The sequence below is a fragment of the Aquarana catesbeiana genome, linkage group LG02, assembly GCF_042186555.1.
Source record: "Aquarana catesbeiana isolate 2022-GZ linkage group LG02, ASM4218655v1, whole genome shotgun sequence".
In the NCBI taxonomy this organism is placed as follows: Eukaryota; Metazoa; Chordata; class Amphibia; order Anura; family Ranidae; genus Aquarana; species Aquarana catesbeiana.
This window is the reverse complement of record NC_133325.1, coordinates 399,831,224-399,852,003: the sequence shown is the minus strand read 5'-3', so window position 1 is coordinate 399,852,003 and position 20,780 is coordinate 399,831,224. Positions and strand designations below refer to the sequence as shown.

Genomic DNA, 20,780 nt, shown 5'->3' with positions numbered 1-20,780 from the left:
GCTGTGAAATATTATATTAAGAATTGTAATTACATGCCCCTGTTAAACAGGGGCAGACAAATTGGTCTTTGGGTGGTGGTGGTGGTGCCACAACACTGTAACCCCTCACAGATGATCTTGTTGGGCCCAGGAACTGGCCTTGCTGTGAAATATTAAAATTGTAAACACATGCCTGTAAGGAGATTCCATATTACAATTCATTATTGATTAATTGATTAATTGTTGATTTCACTCTGTTCATGATTTCACATTGCTTATTTTGCTTTAATAATCAGAAACATATCTTAGTATATTTTTGATTAAGATCAGACTGTCTTATGATTTACTGAAATATCTCATATATGTCTTTTCCTCTTTTTCTGTGTTTATTTGAGGAAACATCTGCTTGTGGTTTTGTCTCTGTATTTTTTAAAGAAGCTGCGGTTGTCCAGCAGACAAGTGACAGAGGATGAGGAATGTTTTGACCTATTAACTTGAACTACAGGGGTCACCATTTTTGATATCACAAGATGTAGGCATTATTAATGTTTGGAAAATCACAAGATTGGGATATGTTTGGAAATTACCGAATATGCTAATATGTATTATCATTTTGATTGGCCCCCAAATTGTGGGCAGAGTCTTGTAAAGACAGCATAAAAAAGCGAATCTAAAAATAAAGACTTGTAATCATTTTCAGCATACCTATGTGTGTATGTGTCTTTGATTAACCGCCGGCGAGGACCTCCACTGAGCCACATCCCCAAGAGCCTAGGCCATAAGGAGAAGACGGGCGCCTAACAGTTTTTGGTACCAGGAAGTGGTGGGGTGTTTTGAACAGGTAAGTCATTTTTAACTCCTTTTTACCTATTTTTGGTAACTGGTGTTGATGCTTACCTTGTTCAAATAACCTTGTATATCCACCCACTTACATAACTGTGCCTTCGCAACGGGCTAGGGCTGTAGCCCCTTGGAGGGTTAAAGGGCTCGCAGGTTTTTTGGTTTTTTATAGTCTGACTAGGTTGGTCTGACTGCTGTGTTGAGTATATATATATGTGTGTTTAAAACTCGGGAAGTATAGAATACGCCCGTAGTATAAGGAGTGGCTAAGTGGACGCCCAATTTTTGGGGAAAGTATTGAAAAGTGCACTTATTATACTTATTATAACATGTTCATATAATGTAACTTTATCTTGCCACTGTATATATAAGATTTTGCTTGTTTTCTTGCTTGTTTTGCTTTTAGGTAACACCGTAAGTATTTAGAGTGTATAGAGTATTAGAGAATTAGAGATAAGTGTATGATATATGTGTATGACAACTGAATGTAAAGTATTGTATTGATTTAGAGGGATTTTGTTGATATTGTATTACACATATATGTACTAAATGAACGACCTAAGACAGGAGCCTGACTGTAGTGAGATAGCGCCCGCCTGCCCACATTGCACCTTTGGTTTACTGTTCCTTAGTGTTGACAGGACGTGGATCCTGCTTACCACTAGACCAAATATAAAACAGAGTATGTAACTAAAGCCCCCACACCAAAACCTGTAAACTCACCCGCCCTATCACCCAAAGCACCCCCCCCTTATGTGATGGTTAAACAGGAGGATGGAACATTGGGTCCATGTCTTCAGCTGTATCCATCTCTGGATCCAGCAGTATTAGCTACCATGGTATATGGTGCAGCTGATCAGGTGCAGGTTACACGATGGGAAAATGAAAGTAGAAACAGGGAAGAGGAAGTCCGGGCAGAAGGTATACGTAGGAGAGAAGAAGAGAGGATTAGGAAGTTGGAAAAGGAAGAAAGGGATGGAATGTCCCTGGAAAAGGGAGAAGAGGAAGGAGTCAGGAAGTTAAGCCCCAGGGAAAAGGAATGGGAGGAGAAACAGAAAGAATTTAATAAGAGGTAGAGAAAGAAGCAAGAAGGATTAAGGAGGCCAAGGAAAAGATAATTTCACAGCCATCCACCACACTCAGAAGCCAAACAAAACCGGCCATAAGCCAGAAACCCCCACAGGAGGAAAGGGAGCAGGGTGAATCCTCTACTGAGGAAAGAGAAATAGACATGGAACAGGAAAGTCTAGGTGCCGCCTTTAAAGCACCACTCATGCATATAGGGGAGACGGTAGTCCATATTCCCCTACCCCTAGGCACACTGTCAAAAATAAAGGAGTTATGCCCCAGCCCAAAGAAAAGCCCTAGGGAGGCTGGAGCTTTCCTTGCAAAATACAGTGCAGGGACAAGCCTGGATAAAGAAGATATAGCAGGGATCCTTAGTATAGTTGACCCTGACAGCCCAGAAGGGCATCCCGTAGATGCCTTATGGACAGCCCACATAGAAGAAGATAAAGATTGGGTATCTTTTTGGAAAAGTATGGGGAATCATTGGTCTACTATATACAAGGGTTCATCTGCACTTCAGGAACTTGTCCTAGCAAAACAGGGACCGAAGGAAAAGTTCTATGAATTTTGTACCCGGGTATATGGTCTGTGGAAAGCAGTAGATAACGCCAACCCCCAGTTGTTCACCACCACCATTATGGCTGGTGGCGATACGAAGGTGACACAGTTGCTTAAATTCACTAATCCAAAGTGGGCAGAACAACCCCCAGATGAATTTATGAAGGATGCTAGGTCACGAGAAACATCAGGGGTATTTGAGCAGAAGGGTGGCATTTTTCCCTCCCTGACACCAACCCAGACTCTGCCAACTGGTGGGACTCCGCCCACCCACATAATGACAATGCAACCTTATCCACCAATGCAATCTTATCCCCCAAATCAGGGTTACCCACCAGACCAGGGGTGCTTTAACTGTGGGGAACTGGGGCACTGGAAGTCCCAATGTCCCTACAGAATTAGAACAAACGCCCAGAGAGGGAGAGGTAGGAATCTTAACACCACCCCCCGTCGCCTTCAGGATATCAGGTATCCTCACCCACCACAACCCCAACTACCCCAACCACAACCCCAATACCAGCCTCAGCCTAACAGACCACCCCCACGCATTCCGATGCAGTGGCCATCCGCTCGGCGGACGCCACAATAGGGATGCCAAGAGTACGTCCCGTCCCTCAGCCTTGTGTGTTACAATCCATCATGGAAAAGTCTTCCGCAGGTACTATTGCGGGTAGACAATCACCTGATATGTCTATTGTTGGATTCAGGGGCTACATTCAGTAGTTTGAATGATGCCATATATGACACACCGCACTGCACTGAGGGAAACTCTATTGGTATAAATGGGACATCAATTACCCACCCCATCACTCCACCATTGCCCGTGGCTACTCCAGAAGGGCAGGAACTGTGTACCCAGAGTTTTGCTGTCCTTGTGGATTGTCCAGTATCTTTAATGGGGAGGGACCTACTCTCAAAACTGAATATCACCATTAAATTCGACAGAGGGGGCTCCCTCACTGCCAGCTCACCGTTCTGTGATTTACATGCTCCAAAGAGACACACTTTCAGGGGACTCTTTGCATCATTGCCACCCACTCTAGAAACACATGCTATATGGGCAGACAACAAAGGGAGTGTGGGTTTTATTAACTGTACACCCTACACACCACAAATGCGTCCAGACGCTGTAGTACAATATCACAAGCAGTACCCCCTGCCACTTGAAAAAATTGAAGGCATCACACCATTAATCAATGATTACATAGCAAAAGGGATTCTGAAACACATCATAAGCCCCTGGAATACACCAATCTACCCTGTGAAAAAGGCAAATGGGGAATGGAGGCTTGTACAGGACCTAAGGGCCGTGAACAAGCAGGTTATACCTCTGCCACCTTTGGTGGCAGATATTTCTTTCATCTTTTTGAAAATACCTGCTGATTCCCTTTGCTACACAGTAGTAGACCTGGCGAATGCATTTTTTAGCATCCCGATCGATGAAGGGGTATTGCCCATGTTTTCATTCTCATGGGGGAGGGGAAAGCAGTTGACCTGGTCAAGATTACCTCAGGGGTATGTGGACAGTCCAGCAGCCTTCTCCATGGTCCTTAATGAGACAATTAAGTCATGGACTGCTGAGCGCGGGTCGGTACTAATACAGTATGTGGACGACTTGCTCCTGTGCAGTCGATCTGCTGAAGATTGTGCGGTCGATTCCACATCTCTGTTACATCACCTGGCCAGGTCTGGCCACCTAGCATCACGGAAGAAGATACAATGGTGTCAAAGTCAGGTAGAATACCTGGGATGCATTCTGAAGGAGGGAACCAGGCTGGTATCCCCCAAACGTGCCGCAGCCCTGCAGGCTCTCAGTCCTCCAAGAGACAAAGCAACTTTGCTCTCATTCTTGGGCGCAATCGTATATTGCCGCCAATGGATCCCAGATTGTTCATATTATGATGGCATTCTGAGGGAGGCTACCTTGTCCACCGCCCCAAAGACAGTAGATTGGACAACAGAAAGGCTCTGTGCTTTTCAGGCCTTGTTAAAAAGTTTGACTCAGCCCCCCGCCCTGGGATTGATAGAATATGGCAAGCCCTTTCAATTATACTGTGTGGTATCGGGAAATTCTTTTGCTGCGGTTTTGACACAGCAACATGGAACCGGGTACCGACCAGTCTCCTATCTCTCAAAAAAGTTGCCTACCCAAGTACAAGGGATGCCATCTTGTCTACAAAACCTTGCTGCTTGTGCTATGGCAGTTCAAGAGGCTAACAAATCAGTATTAGGCCATGAACTGACTCTCTACACCACTCATTCAGTAACTCACCTTCTACAGAACATGAACACACAGCATATGACAGCACAGAGGCTTAGTGGGTATGAGATCACACTTCTGAATACTGATAACCTCACTCTCAAACACGCACCACCAAGTAATCCCACTGTCCGTCTTTTGCACTCTTTGCTCAGGTTACCGCGAGACCCTGATCAGAAGCACAATTGTGTTGAACAGGTTGCAGCAATAACCAGCCCTCGCCCAGATCTCACTGACATTCCCCTACCAGGGGTACAGGACGTCTTCATAGACGGCAGTTGTACTCGCCCCTCCGATGCAACATTTCTGACAGGGTACGCCATTGTCCAACTCCCTGATGTGGTGTTGGAAGCAAAAGCCTTACCACCCTCCTCGGCACAGGTAGCAGAATTGGAGGCACTCACAAGAGCTTGCATACTTTTCTCTGATGAGGAGGTAAACATCTACACAGATAGTAGGTACGCTTTTGGCGTAACGCACGACTATGGCGTAATCTGGGCGAATAGAGGATTTAAAACTGCTGACAACAAGCCAATCGCTAACTCTACACAAATTAAAGCACTCCTGCAAGCGATTCTTCTCCCAAAGAGGATAGCGGTCATCAAGGTAAAGGCACATTCATCAGATAACAGCAGAGTTTCCAAAGGAAACGCTCTGGCAGACAGAGAAGCAAAAAAAGCCGCTGCCCTGTATGGTCAGACAGAGGACCTGCCTTCAGCTCCTCTGTTACACAGACTTTAGCTAAGCTACTAGGCTTACAGTGGAAACTGCACATCCCTTACCACCCACAAAGTGCAGGAGTAGTGGAAAGAATGAATAGGAGCATTAAGGACAAGTTAAAAAAAGCCACGGGGGGCACCATGAAAGGATGGTTGGATTACCTTCCTTCTGTCCTATTTCAGATCAGAACAACACCACATGCTAGAACAAAACTCTCGCCCTTTGAGATTCTGATGGGAGTTCCTGCAAACATAGAGCTGCCCCTCTTAGATCAAAACACTGACATTAACATCTATTCTCAACAGGAAATGTACGTGAAAAATCTGGTAAGTATGCTACAGGATATGAACGAACAAGTCTCTGTCACCTTTTCTCCTCTTTCAACAGAACCTACTCATCCCTTCATCCCAGGAGACAAAGTACTGGTGAAACAACTGGCACACAAAAAGAAGGTTGGACCCATTTTCTCCGGACCTTGGAAAATAGAGAAGGTTTCCAGAACTGCTGTACTGACCGATCTAGGAAACACCTGGATCCACGCCAGCCGGTTAAAGAAGTGTCCACAGCAACCCCAGACCCCTGACCCTCCACCAGCACCCCAAGGCTTCTCTCTTCAGGAACAGCGACCGGATTTGGAGGACATTCAAGAAGGCATAAAACAAATCTCTCGGACCGACGAGACGAATCCCCCACCAACAGGAAGAAACAAGTAACAGAACTTTGCACACAGTACCTGACAAAATGATTTCTACCTTTGTGTCAGGAAAAACATTATGCTTCTGGACATGTCTGATTCTGATAGTATTCATACCTACTTGGTTAATAACAAATTGTGTGTACCATCCAGAAGATTTAGGGTCACTAGAAGGGATATGTGGAAATGCACAGACAGCCAATATATCTAGTACAAAGTATAAAAGAAGTATATTCCCCACTGAACCCCCTTCAGGTTTCACTGACAAGATGTTGTTGTTGAAGTTTAAGTACAGTTATGCACAGAAGTCTGGTTTTGAGAAATGCTGGATATGCAGCAAACTCCACCCCAGTACAGCCAGAATCCCATTGATGGCCATTCCCTTAAACATCACTCCTTTTTTGAATGGAACTCCCCCTAGTTCTTGCCAATGTCTTAGAAGTGGCAATGACAATTTTTACCATACTGCTTTTCATATTGTTCTTGTACGCATGCTTCATGTTACTTAAATGCCTCTACAAAAAGGGTAGCAAAGCACCTTCCGAAACCATGAAGCTGACTTCCATTACCAGAGATCCCACGGTATGGTACGAGAACCAGGAAAATGAGGCCGAGGGATATGAATCCTTAAGGCATGAGGGACAGGTAGCCGAGGAATATGACTCCTTGAGGCGTGATGAAAAGGTGGAATGACCATTTCGATGATATCGAATGGTCAAAGGGAGGATTGTAAGGAGATTCCATATTACAATTCATTATTGATTAATTGATTAATTGTTGATTTCACTCTGTTCATGATTTCACATTGCTTATTTTGCTTTAATAATCAGAAACATATCTTAGTATATTTTTGATTAAGATCAGACTGTCTTATGATTTACTGAAATATCTCATATATGTCTTTTCCTCTTTTTCTGTGTTTATTTGAGGAAACATCTGCTTGTGGTTTTGTCTCTGTATTTTTTAAAGAAGCTGCGGTTGTCCAGCAGACAAGTGACAGAGGATGAGGAATGTTTTGACCTATTAACTTGAACTACAGGGGTCACCATTTTTGATATCACAAGATGTAGGCATTATTAATGTTTGGAAAATCACAAGATTGGGATATGTTTGGAAATTACCGAATATGCTAATATGTATTATCATTTTGATTGGCCCCCAAATTGTGGGCAGAGTCTTGTAAAGACAGCATAAAAAAGCGAATCTAAAAATAAAGACTTGTAATCATTTTCAGCATACCTATGTGTGTATGTGTCTTTGATTAACCGCCGGCGAGGACCTCCACTGAGCCACATCCCCAAGAGCCTAGGCCATAAGGAGAAGACGGGCGCCTAACAATGCCCCTGTTAAACAAGGGCAGAAAAATTGGGCCTTGGGGGGTGGTGGTGCAAGGGCAGAAAACTCAGCAGATTATATATCACTCAATATAGTTCCGCTATATGAAATGCTTAAGCAGAAGACATATATGGGCTCATCTCCCACTGGGAGTGATGGGCTGTATAAATCTAGTAAAAATGGTTCTCCTGCCCAAAATTCTATACATGGTCTGGTATTCGCCAGTGTACTTAGTGCTCAGGCATTTCAAATTAATGGATACTATCCTGAAGCCTTTTATATGGGGCAACAATAGACACAAACTCTCATGGCACAAACTAAAAAATCCCACAGACTTGGCAGGAACGGCTCTACCTGACTTTAATACATATTATCTTGCAGCTCAATTGTCACAAATCTTTCACATTGACAAAGTAGATAGAGAAAGATTTCTCTGTTTTCTCTGTCCTAGGTGGTCCCAGATGACCCAGTATGCATTGGTAGCGATAACGGGTGGAGCGAGAAATGAGGGAAGGATGGCCAACCGCAGATCACTATTGTACCACTACACAAGGGTCTGGAATCTACCCTCAGATAGGCTACATTTGCCAGCAATACATGACTTCACCCCCCCTGTGTCACAACACAAATCTCTCTGAATTCTACTCAGACAACGAGGTGTGGAGTTCAAGGGGAGTATGTTATATGTCCCACATCACCTATAATGGCAAGCTGAAGACTTTTAACAGATTCAAATCTGAGTTTACATTACCGAACCCAGTGTTTTTTTAGGTATATACAGCTTCACCACGCCTTCCACACACAGTTCCCATTAGACGACCTCACCCCAGCTGGCAACCCCCTAATGGAAGCAATAAAATGCCCAGACCCAAAAAAACGAATCTCTCAATTCTATATGATGCTGACACTCCCACAGGCAACCACGTCAGCATAAGCCTTGAAGTCTAGATGGGAGGGGGGGGTGGGCACTTTGGAAGATGACGAATGGAGTGACGCCCTAGACACATGCAAACTAGTATCCCCCAAACTGTCAGAGCGCTTAACCCAAATCTTTATGATCCATAGATCTTACCGCACACTGCTCAGAATATCCAGATACAAACACAGTCAGTCCATTACATGTCCAATATGCAACCAAGCTGTGGGCACTTTCTTCCACCTACTGTGGAAATGCCCACAAATTCAGGCTTTTTGGACATAGGTAGTACGTTTCCTGCATGACACAATGGGCTCCCCTATAACACTTCAACCCAAAACATGATAATAGTAATACATTTTATTTATAATGCCCTTTTCTTTAAAAGATCTCAAAGTGCTACAGGTTAGAAACAAAAAAAAAAAGAAAAATGAGCAGTTTATACAATGAAGCGAACATCTAAAAAGGACAAAAAGCTTTACTAAAAAGAAATGTCTTAAGACCTTTTTTAAAAGATGATTAAGGGGCCCTCAAGGTGTCAGGTAGGGCATTTCATAGGCGTGGGAAGGCTGCACAAAAAGCCCTGTCTCCCATTGTCTTCAGTCTAGTTCTAGGTATTTGAAGAAGGTTTGAGTGAGTAGAGCGGAGGGAGCGTGATGTGTTTTGTAATTTGAGAAGTTCTTTGAGATAAGGGGGGGGTATGTCTATGTATGCATTGGTGTGTGAGGAGAGAGACCTTGTACTCAATCCTGGCGGAGACAGGAAGCCAGTGGAGTGAGTGGAGAATAGGGGTAATGTGCTCATGTTTCCGCACTCTCATCAGGATCCTTGCTGCAGAGTTTTGGATGTACTGTATCCTCTGCAGACTCCTTCTAGGAATCCCAGTGAGAAGTGTGTTACAGTAATCCAGTCTGGAGGAGACAAAACCAACTTTTCGGCATCTGGGAGGGAAAGAATGGGACGGAGTTTAGAAATATTACGGAGGTGGTAGAAAGAGGCCTTGCATAGGTGATTTATATGGGCTTCAAAAGTGAGTTGGGAGTCCATTTTTACACCAAGATTTGTGACTGTTGATGAGAGGGGGATATTAGAACCAGAAAAGGTGATGCTGGTTATTAATGATGATTTGGTCTGGTAAGGAGTGCCAATCATGATGACTTCAGTTTTAGAACTGTTTAGTTGAAGAAAATTATGCTCCATCCATACCTTTATCTCCTCCAGACAGGTGGTGAGTACTAATAGGGATGACTGTAAAGGTGGGGTTTCAGCTGTTGTATTTACATATAGCTGTGTGTCATCGGCATAGCAGTGAAATTAAATTTTATGGCGGCTAATGATTTGGCCAAGGGGAGTGAGATAGAGAATGAAAAGAATGGGGCCAAGAACTGACCCCTGGGGGACACCGCAAGTAACTGTGTGGATTTGATTTGAAGCGGCCCAGGGAAATATATTCTGTCCTGTTTGTGAGATATGATTTGAATCAACTAAGGGCTGTGTCATTGAGTCCAGCGGTGTGATGGAGCCGATTTAAAAGAATGCCATGGTCAACAGTGTCAAATGCAACCGAAAGGTCCAGGAGGATAAGGAGGGAGGGAGAGCCAGCATCGGAACATGCCTCCTCGGAATCTTCTCAGACTCAGAGATAAATAAATTTAATAAGATATTTCTACATGAAACACTCTCTTCTGCACGGAAGGTAATAGCTAGAGTCTGGATGAGACCTAACCCTCTGGAGCTTGCACACTGGATAGCAGAAGTCAATACTACTTTACCATACAAGAAACTTATATACTCTCACAGAGGGTGTCATTCAAAGTATAAAAAAATATGGGACAGATGGATTAAGGCGCCTGAAATATGAGTGGAAAATGAATGCAACAGGATTTGCGGGCCTACTTACCTCCACATTAAATATATCCGTTACAAACCCTCCAGCAGCACTGAATGTTCGTTCAGAAAGTACGCTGTATGCACACAGGCTATTAGATCAATTGCATATTGAGCAAGTTCTGGCCAGTGGCCCATCCTCAAGACCGAGTAACCCAGTGGATGCAATGTTGGAAAGGTCTCCAAGTTTGTTCTTGTCCCTAGATATTCCTGCACCATGTAATGCAGACGCTGGCGATGGTTGCTTGAACCAATTAGACCTTGGCGCTGAAGACTGAAAAGTTGTTTAAAGACATCGGTCAGCCAGCCACCTTCTCCACCGCTCTTCTTCTGACTGAACGAAGCCTCAGCAACACGTTGTCCAGCACCAGGAAATGGTAACCTCCCAGGGTCTGGAAATGCGTTACACAAACCTTTCTTCAAAACCTCCTGAAGATGTTTCATCCTCTGCTCCCTCTGCAAAGGCAGGATGAGTCCTGCAACCTTACCTTTGTAACATGGATCAAGAAGGGTTGCCAGCCAGTAATGATCCCTCTCCTTGATACCATGAATCCTAGGGTCCTTTCGCAGGCTTTGCAGAATCAGGGAGGCCATGCAGCGTACATTTGCAGAGGTATTTGGTTCTGAGTCCTCTGGGTCACTAAGGATAACATGATCCATAACTACCTCCTCCCAGCCAAGTACAATTCTCCTACTCTTCTTCCTGTGTGTTTGGTGGGCCTGCAGGAATGCTATCTGGATAAAGGGGGCCTTGAGAGGTAAGGAAGTCCTCCTCTTCCTCCTGCTGTTCTGCCTCAAGTGCCCTGTCCATGATTCCACGAAGCGTGTGCTCCAACAGGAAGACTAGAGGGACAGTGTCACTGATACATGCATTGTCGCTGCTCACCATCCTTGTGGCCTCCTCAAGTGGTGACAGGACAGTGCATGCATCCTTGATCAGTAGCCACTGGCGTGGCGAAAAAAAGTCAAGCTCCCCTGACCCTTTCCTGGTGCCATACTCGCACAGGTACTCATTGATGGCCCTCCACTGTGTGTGCAGCCACTGCAGCATTGCCAACATTGAGTTCCACCTGGTGGGCATGTCACAAATGAGGCGGTTGGTGGGCAGGTTGCATTCCCTTTGAATGTCAGCCACAGACTTTTCTGGCCTGCCTCAGGGGATCCTGTAAGCCTGGGTACCTGGTCAAGAACCACTGCACCACCAAATTCAGGACGTGTGCCAAACATGGAACATGGGTCAAGTGTCCCTGTCGGAGGGCAGAGAGAAGGTTGGTGCCATTGTCGCATACAACCATTCTTGGCTGAAGCTGGCGTGGTGTCAACCACCTCTGAGCCTGCCCCTGCAGAGCTGACAGAATCTCTGCCCCAGTGTCCCCTAGGCAGACCAACTCAAGCACTGCATGGCATCTTTTAGCCTGACTGCTTGCATAGCCCCTTGAACAGAGGACAAATCTGCAGAAAAGGCCATAGAGGAAGAAGAAGAGGAGGGGGTGGAGGAGAGAGCTGTGGCAGAATCACCACTAGCATTTTGGAGGCGTGGTGGCAGAACAAGCGCCAACAACACTGAACCCTGTCCTGTATCCTTCCCAACTGCCAGCAGAGTTACCCAGTGCACCGTGAAGGAAAGGTAACGTCCCTGCCCATGCCTGCTGGACCATGCTGCCCTGTCCAACAAGGCCAAAACATTGCCTTCCACATGCCGATAGAGAGCTGGAATGGCCTTCCGTGAAAAGAAATGGCATTTTGGAACCTGTCACTGAGGTACAGCACATTCCACAAATTCACGAAAGGGGGCAGAGTCTACCAGCTGAAAAGGCAGCAGTTGCAGTGCTAGTAATTTGGCCAAGCTAGCATATAGACACTGAGCATGTGGATGGCTGGGACCGAATTTCTTTTCATGGTTCAGCAACTGGGGTAGGGAATTTTTCCTGTTAAAATCAGATGATGGTGTACTGCTAGCAGATTGGTTGCAAGTACTTGGGACACCTATTGCTATACCTTCATTCCTCTCAGTGCAGGTTTTTGAGGGGGCTGGAGGTATAGTAGGGTTGGAGATCCCAGATAAGGAACAAGGAGAAGTACGCTTTTTTTTTTAAGTGGGTCTTTCAAGTGCTGTTGCCAACAGACTGCATGGCAGGACGTCATATGTCTGGTCAAGCATGTGGTGCCCAAGCGGCTGCTGTTCTGGCCACGCTTGATCCGTTTCAGACATAGGCTACAAACAGCAATGGTGCAATCTGCTGCACACGTGTCGAAAAAGGCCCACACCAAGGAACTTTTAAAAGTCAGCGGGGAGTCAGCAGCACCCTGCACCTGCGGAACAAGACTGTATATATATATATATATATATATATATATATATATATATATATATATCAATACACCACCTGAAATGTATTAGAAACATTACACATATATTATATATACACTGCCACTAACTGACTGCCTGCTTAATCTAAATCAAGCTATCTCTCTCTGTTCACACCAACAACATTACACACGACTGTCGTGTAAGCAGCCTTATATAGTAGGGGGCGTGGACTTAGTCCCCCTGGGCCATGATTGGCCAAGGGCACCCTGCCGTTGGCCAATTATGGCTCCCTTAGCAGAGCGCGCTCTGATTGGCCAAAGCATGCAGGTCAGGTGCATGCTTTGGCCAATCATCATACAGCAATGCACTGCAATCTTGCAGTGCATTATGGGTGTTCCGTGGTGCTTGAATTTGCCGCGAACGACCCATAATGTTCGCTCTTCGGCGAACGTGTGAACACTCGGTGTGCGAGTCGAACTTATGTTCGACCCGAACATCAAGCTCATCCCTAGTTAGGAGTAAAGACTGTCCCTTTACAGCTGCTACACAGAGCTCTTCATCTATTGCTTATGCTAAGAGGTACCTCTCAGGGTACATTGCACCATATTCTAGCCATTCTCCTAGAGTGCACTCTAGGCTTTTAATAGTAATATAATGCTCATTGTAGTTAGTGATTTTAAACTCAAAAGCCAAAATGTATTATAATGCAGCTTACCAATGGTGTCTGCATTCATTTTATTTTTTAGGCTTTCTTTCTTCTATTTTGATCTGGTGATCCAGCCAGCATCTGTTTTGGATTTAATACTGCTTTAACCACTAGGAGTCCCACCTATAGCCGAAAGACGGCTACAGTGCGGCGCCCAATTGCAAGGAGGGCATCCCTGGATGTCCTCCTGTTTACTTCCCCTCTGCGTGCCACCGCGGGCATCAGGGAAATTCTGTGTTGGCCATGTCCCTTGGACACAGCCAATCACAGATCGTGCTAAATGGCCAATCATAGCGGCCATTTAGCACTCGATCGGAGTGTCCAATAAGAGATGATCTCAAATGTAAACATATGAGATCATCTCTCATTGCCTGCTCTCCCTCCTCACACAGAGACTGCGTGTGAGGAGAGAGAGGATCTGTGCTGCAGCATGAGTACCAACCGTTTTGTGAAAATACATTTTCCAGTGAAAACACACACATCAGAGCCCAACAGTGCCCATACAGTGCCACATCAGTGCCATTGATGCCACAGTGTTCATCACTGTTAGTGTCACAGTGCCATCTGTCATCAGTGCCATCTATCAGTGCCATCTGTTAGTGCCAACTGTTGTCAGTGCCATCTGTCAGTGTCACCTGCCACATCAGTGCCACCTGTCAGTGTCACCTGCCACTTCAGTGCCACCTGTCAGTGTCACCTGCCACATCAGTGCCACGTTTCAGCAGTGCCACATCAGTGCCACGTGTCATCAGTGCCACATCAGTGCCACGTGTCACCAGTGCCACATCAGTGCCACGTGTCATCAGTGCCACGTATCAGTGCCATCTGCCAGTGTCACGTGTCATCAGTGCCACGTGCCCATACAGTGCCTCATCAGTGCCATTGGTGCCACAGTGCTCATCACTGTTAGTGTCACAGTGCCATCTGTCATCAGTGCCATCTATCAGTGCCATCTGTCAGTGCCAACTGTTGTCAGTGCCATCTGTCAGTGTCACCTGCCACATCAGTGCCACCTGTCAGTGTCACCTGCCACATCAGTGCCATGTTTCATCAGTGCCACATCAGTGCCATCTGTCACTAGTGCCACATCAGTGTCACATGTCATCAGTACCACATATCAGTGCCAGTTGTCACCACCAAGAATGTCTAAAAGATTATTTTCAGCCGAGGAGGCATACAATATTCTTGCAGCCGACGAGAGCAACGGGGAGCTCGCCGCTTCGGATTCCTCCTCATATTCAGATTCTGAGTCTGACGTGGACTACGAGCCTGTCCTAACCAGTGGAACACTGACAGCCTCAGAGGAGGATGAGTTTGCCCACCAGACAAAGGGTGAGGAGGCAGTGCCATCCACCAGCACCACATTGCCATCCACCAGCACCACAGTGCCATCCACCAGCACCGCAGTACCTCGGCAAAGGCCACGTACCAGTGGGTTGTCACCTCAGTCCCAAAGGGTTAGGTCCCATGCCAGCCTTCCCTATTCCATTCAGAACCCCTTGTGGCTTCCTCCTAATTCAGGAGAATCTATCAGCCAGGAGTCCAGGTGAACACAGAAAATTTTTCCCCAATTGATTTTTTCAATTTAATTTTTACTGAGGACATGCTAGCATCAATTGTGGCCCAGTGCAACCTGTATGCACAACAATTCATAGCATGTAACCCAACGTCCTATTATGCCCATCCCTACGAGTGGAGAGCCCTAACAGTGGAGGAGTTTAACATTTTTTTGGGCCTCACATTCTGTATGGGACTAACCAAAAAAAATGTATTACGTTCATATTGGTCTACCCTCCCCATCCACCACATGCCCATCTTTTCCTCAGTAATGCCCAGAACCAGATATCTCATGATTATGAGATTCCTACACTACAATGATAATACCCAGTACCCTCCCCGCAATTACCCAAATTTTGACAAGCTTTTAAAATTCAGCCACTACTAAATTATTTTTCTGAAATCTTCCCCCAGTTGTTTACCCCAGACCAACACATATGCGTGGATGAGTCCCATGGATGAGTCCCTTAGCAAATTTTTTGGCAAATTTTCTGGCAGGCTGGGCATAAAACAATTTATTCCTACCAAAAGGGCCGCTATGGGGTGAAGCTTTATAATTGGTGCGACTGAGCCACAGGGTATACCTATGCCTTCATGGTATACGAAGGGAAGAACACCCAGCTACATCCCCCTAATTGCCCAGACTACATCGGATCAAGCGGGAAAGTCGTTTGGAAACTCATAAACCCACTCCTGGAGAAAGGCTACCAATGTATGTGGACGACTTTTATACTAGTTTGCCCCTGTTCCGCAACCTTCACAGAAAGAACACTCCATGTGGCACCGTAAGGACGAACCGGAAAGGGCTTTCCTCAAAGCCTCGTCAACAAGAAGCTAAGAAGAGGGGAGACGGCGAGTTTACGGAATGAGGAAATTCTGGCTGTGAAGTGGAGGGACAGAAGGGATGTCTACGTGCTTCAATTGATCCACAACAATACATTCATTGAGATCACCAGGAGGAATGGCCCAATACAAAAACCAACATGTATCCATGAATACAATATGTTCATGGGGGGTGTCGACTTCAACGACCAAATGCTCGAACTCTACCTTGCCACAAGACGAACATACCAGTGGTATAAAAAAGTTTCAATTTATTTGTTTAATTTGGCCATATACAACAGCTACGTTATTTATCACAAATCCACTGAAAGTCCCAAATCCTTCCTTGACTACCAGGAGGAATTCAGCACTGCCCTTGTATTCCCGAAGGGCCCACCAGAAACCATTCGATCCAATGTGATTAGCAGACTCTCCAAACGCCACTTTCCCGAAAAAATCCCTCTCAGACCAACAGGCCAAAAACGGCAGAGAAAATGCTGGGTGTGCACCAAAGGATGAGTGAGAGGAGACACCACTTTTTATTGTCCCCAATGTCCTTCCCAACCAGGCCTCTGCATAGTTGACTGTCTCCGCCGTTACCATACTTCACTAAATTATTAGTGAAGTATGGTAAACATAACCCTCACTTCCTGCCATTTACCTTCACACCCCTTATGCCTCTACTTGCTCTGTAACTGACCCTGGCTTGTTATTCGTCCACACTTCTGCCTACCGATTCTGTTCATACCTCTGCCTGATCTGGAACTGACCCTGGCTTGTTATTCAACCACGCTTCTGCCTATCGATTCTGTTCATACCTCTGCCTGATCTGGAACTGACCCTGGCTTGTTATTTGACCCCGTTTCTGCCTACCGATTCTGTACATACCTCTGCCTGATCTGGAACTGAGCCTGGACTGTTTGACCATGCTTTTTGCCTGCCTCTTGGACTGATCTTGTACCCTGCCACTGGATTAGTGGGATTCATAACACAGGAGTCTAACATATGTGAGGGGCTCCAGAATTGTTTTTCTGGTTGAAGAAACATTTTTTTTGTTTTCTCATTCCTAGATTAAGGTCTGGAGAATCGGAGGCTTCAAAGAGATTTGGGTGGGAGAAGCCTCTACCCCTGTCCCCATTCTGTCCAAAACGAGGCCCTACTTCTGCCTGCTGCCTGTAGAACCTATGCCATCATGCCTCTGCCTGTCGCATGAACTGACCACACCACATGGATGGACCATAATCCTACTACCTAGGACCAATATTTTGGCACTGCTGACAGTCTCTGCCTACACTGACCCTCGACTGTATTTGCACAGTATCCCTGCCTGCTGCCTGTACTGACTATGGACAGTGTTCCTGCCTGTTGCCTCGACAATTGCATTTACTTTTGCTGACCAAGTCCCTGCCTGCTACCTGGACTAGTGCTATCCTCTTGTGGACAACTGTGCTACTAAAACCACAGGTAATCTTTTGTTTACCCTTTGCTCAGCAGAATGTATTTTGGGGTGTAAATCTTGGTATGTGCATGCTATGTGTCCCTAGAACACCTGACGGTGTTCCTTGTATGTGGCCAGGCTGTGTAAAAATCTCACACAGGTGGTATCGCCATACTCAGGAGGAGTAGCAGAATGTATTTTGGGGTGTAATTTTTGCTATGTACATGCTATGTGTTGGAAATATCTTACAAATGGACAAATTTGTGTACAAAAAATGCGTTTTCATTTTTTTTCCACATTTTCCAAAAACTTCTGGAAAAAAATGAACCATTCAAAAGACTCATTATGCCTCATAGATTATACGTTGGGGTTAGCTTTCCAAAATGGGGTCATTTTGTGGGCGTTTCCATTGTCCTGGTGCTCCAGGGCCTTCAAAAGTGTAATAGGTGGTTGAGAAATGAGATGTGTAATTTATGCTCCTAAAACCCTTGAAGGTGCTACTTCAATATTGAGCCTCTGTATGTGGCCAGGCTGTGTAAAAGTCTCATACATGTGGTATCGCCATACTCAGGAGGAGTAGCAGAATATATTTTCAGGTGTCATTTTTGCTATGTACATGCTATGTGTTGGAAATAGCTTATAAATAGACAACTTTGTGTAAAAAAAAATGCGTTTTCATTTTTTTTGCACATTTCCCAAAAACTTCTGGAAAAAAATGAGCCATTCAAAAGGCTCAGTATGCCTCATAGATTATACATTGGGGTGTTAGCTTTCCAAAATGGGGTCATTTTGTTGGCGTGCTCCAGGGCCTTCAAAAGTGTAATAGGTAGTCAACACGTTAGATTTATTTATTTTATGCTCCTAGAACACCTGATGGTGCTCCCTGCATGTTGTGTGGCTAGGCTGTGAAAAAGTCCCACACATGTGGTATCGCCATACTTAGGAGGAGTAGCAGAATGTATTTTGGGGCTTCATTTGTGGTATACACATGCCACGTGAGAGAAATTACCCATTACAATGACAATTTTGTGGGAAAAAAAATCTTCATTTTGCAAAGAATTGTGGGAAAAAATGACAACATCAAAAACCTCATCATGCATCTTACTAAATACCTTGGAATGTCTACTTTCAAAAAAGGGGTAATTTGGGGGGTATTTCTACTTTCCTGGTTTGTTCAGGTCGCAAGAAATGAGATAGGCCACCAGTACATCAGGTGTGATAATTTTTTTATGATTTGCACCATAGACTTTATAACTTTCATACAGACCAAATAATATCCACTAATTTGGGTTATTTTTACCAAAGATATGTAGCAGTATAAACTGTGGCCAAAATTTATGAAGAAAAATTAATAATTTGCAAAATGTTATCACAGAAACTAAGAAAAATGCGTTTTTTTAAAAAATGTTCGGTCTTTTTTCATTTATAGTGCAAAAAATAAAAAACCCAGAGGTGATCAAATGCCACCAAAAGAAAGCTGTATTTGTATGAAAAAAAGGACAAAAAATTTATTTGGGTACAGTATTACATGACTGAGTAATTGTCATTCAAAGTGTGAGAGCACTGAAAGCTGAAAATTGGTCTGGTCATGAGGGGGGTTTAAGTGCCCAGTAGGCAAGTTGTTAATGCTTATATTTACTGTTTATTGTTGACTTTGCTGATTCATGAGTCAATCCCAGTCTTGTGGTACCGTTCTATTCTAAGTTACCATGGCATAATGATTATACTGTTTAGTGGACTGTCTCTGAAGCTACCTTCTGTGTGTTCATTTATGCCCAAACCACCATTTATTCCAATTATTACCAATACATTGACATAATTTACTAAATGGTCTTGTGTCTATTTACTGGTGCTAATTCACAACCAACATAAAGTTATCCACACTTGTGTTCCTATAAGTGTTTGCAGGAATTTTCTTTTAACCATGTGTGTCTGAGGAGCTAAAGTTGTTCTTGGAGTCGAGGCACAGAATAGAGAATCCAAATTACTAAGCAGCTCCTTCAGGTGCAGAGCTACATTCAGAAAAAAACATGGCAATTGTTCATGCTACAAAAGGCTTTAGCAAACTTAAAGTGATTGTAAAGTCTTGTTTTTTTTTTTTTTAAATAACAAACATGTTATACCTACCTGCTCTGTGCAGTTGGATTTGCACTTAGCAGCCCGGATCCTCCTCTTTTCGGGTCTGTCTTCTGTGCTCCTGGCCCCTTCCTCCTGTCGAGTGCCCCCACAGCAAGCAGCTTGCTATGGGGGCACCTAGGCCAAGCTGCAGCTCCGTGTGTCTATTTAGAAACTGAGCTGTGGTTCGGCCCCGCCTCCTCTCGCTCCTGATTGGCTAACTGACTTTGATTGACAGCAGCGGGAGCCAACAGCGACGCTACTGTGTTTCAGCCAATTAGGAGTGAGAGTCCCGGACGGCCGAGGGACTCGTGGACATCGCTGGACAGAGATGGGGCTCAGGTAAGTATTAGGAAGGCTAAGGGGGGCTGCTGCACACAGAAGCCTTTTTATCTTAATGCATAGAATGCATTAAGATAAAGTGGTTGTAAAGGCAGAAGGTTTTTTTAACGTCCTCCAGTTAGGATTTACATCTACTTTTAACGACCTTTCTCATCAGAAGGACAACTCTGTCTTTGTTCAGACATTATCCTGAATCAGCATCCACTTTCTGGATTTAGATGCTGACTCCAAGATGACACAATCATGTAAATCCTGGTGCCTGTACAGTTTTTGTTAGATATCTGGCACGGATCAGCCCCCTGCCTTGTCCCTTCACCATGTGACTTCATCTTAGCCTAGGAACAGTAACTTGGCTGGAGCTCAAGTAAAATCTAACCACTTTCTAGGAAATAGACAGTTTTTTTTTCCTGTGTAAATTCATTTTTAATTCAATCACAATTTTCCTTCATCCTCTCTTTCAAAAAATGTTAATGAAGTTGTCATTCCAACTATATGGACAGAAATGTTGGTGCAAATTGGCAGTGCTTATACTATTTACTTCAGCCTCGGAAGGTTTTACCCCCTTAATGACCAGAGCATTTTTTGCGATTCGGCACTGCGTCGCTTTAACTGAAAAATTGCGCTGTCGTGGGACGCTGTACCCAAACAAATTTGACGTCCTTTTTTTCACACAAATAGAGTTTTCTTTTGGTGGTATTAGACCACCTCTGCAGTTTTTATCTTTTATAGGGAATAGATTAATGGCAGTTCTATTATTATCATTTTTTTACTTGTAATGGCGGTGATCTGTGTTTTTTATCGGGACTGCGACATTGTGGCAGACAGATCGGACACTTTTGACACTTTTTTGGGACCATTGACATTTATACAGAAATTTATAAGCAAATATCCACTGATTACTGTGTAAATGTCACTGGCAGGGAAGGGGTTAACATTAAAGGCGATCAAGGGGTTAACTGTGTTCCCTATGAGTGTTTTCCTAACCATGGGGGGATGGGCTTACTGGGACATGACAGAGATCACGGTTCCTGACCACTGGGAACAGTAGATCCCTGTCATGCCACCTGTCAGAACGAGGAAATGCCTTGTTTACATAGGCATTTCCCCGTTCTGCCTGTGTACAAGGTAATCGCGGGCCACCGGTGTTCTGTCATAATCTCCAACCTGTCAAAAACTCCAACCACGTGTATTGCACATGCGCGAGCGTGTGCACGAGAAGCGCTTTCTTCTGC

The 20,780-nt window shown here is 44.7% G+C and overlaps 1 long non-coding RNA gene across 1 annotated transcript; it reads left to right on the top strand.

The window, feature by feature from the left end:
• The first annotated feature begins 227 nt into the window (after positions 1-227).
• Positions 228-7,357, top strand: LOC141128152 (uncharacterized). Its single transcript, XR_012241650.1, has 2 exons — positions 228-820; positions 5,813-7,357. It is a non-coding gene; the product is annotated as an uncharacterized lncRNA (long non-coding RNA).
• The last annotated feature ends 13,423 nt before the right edge of the window (positions 7,358-20,780 follow it).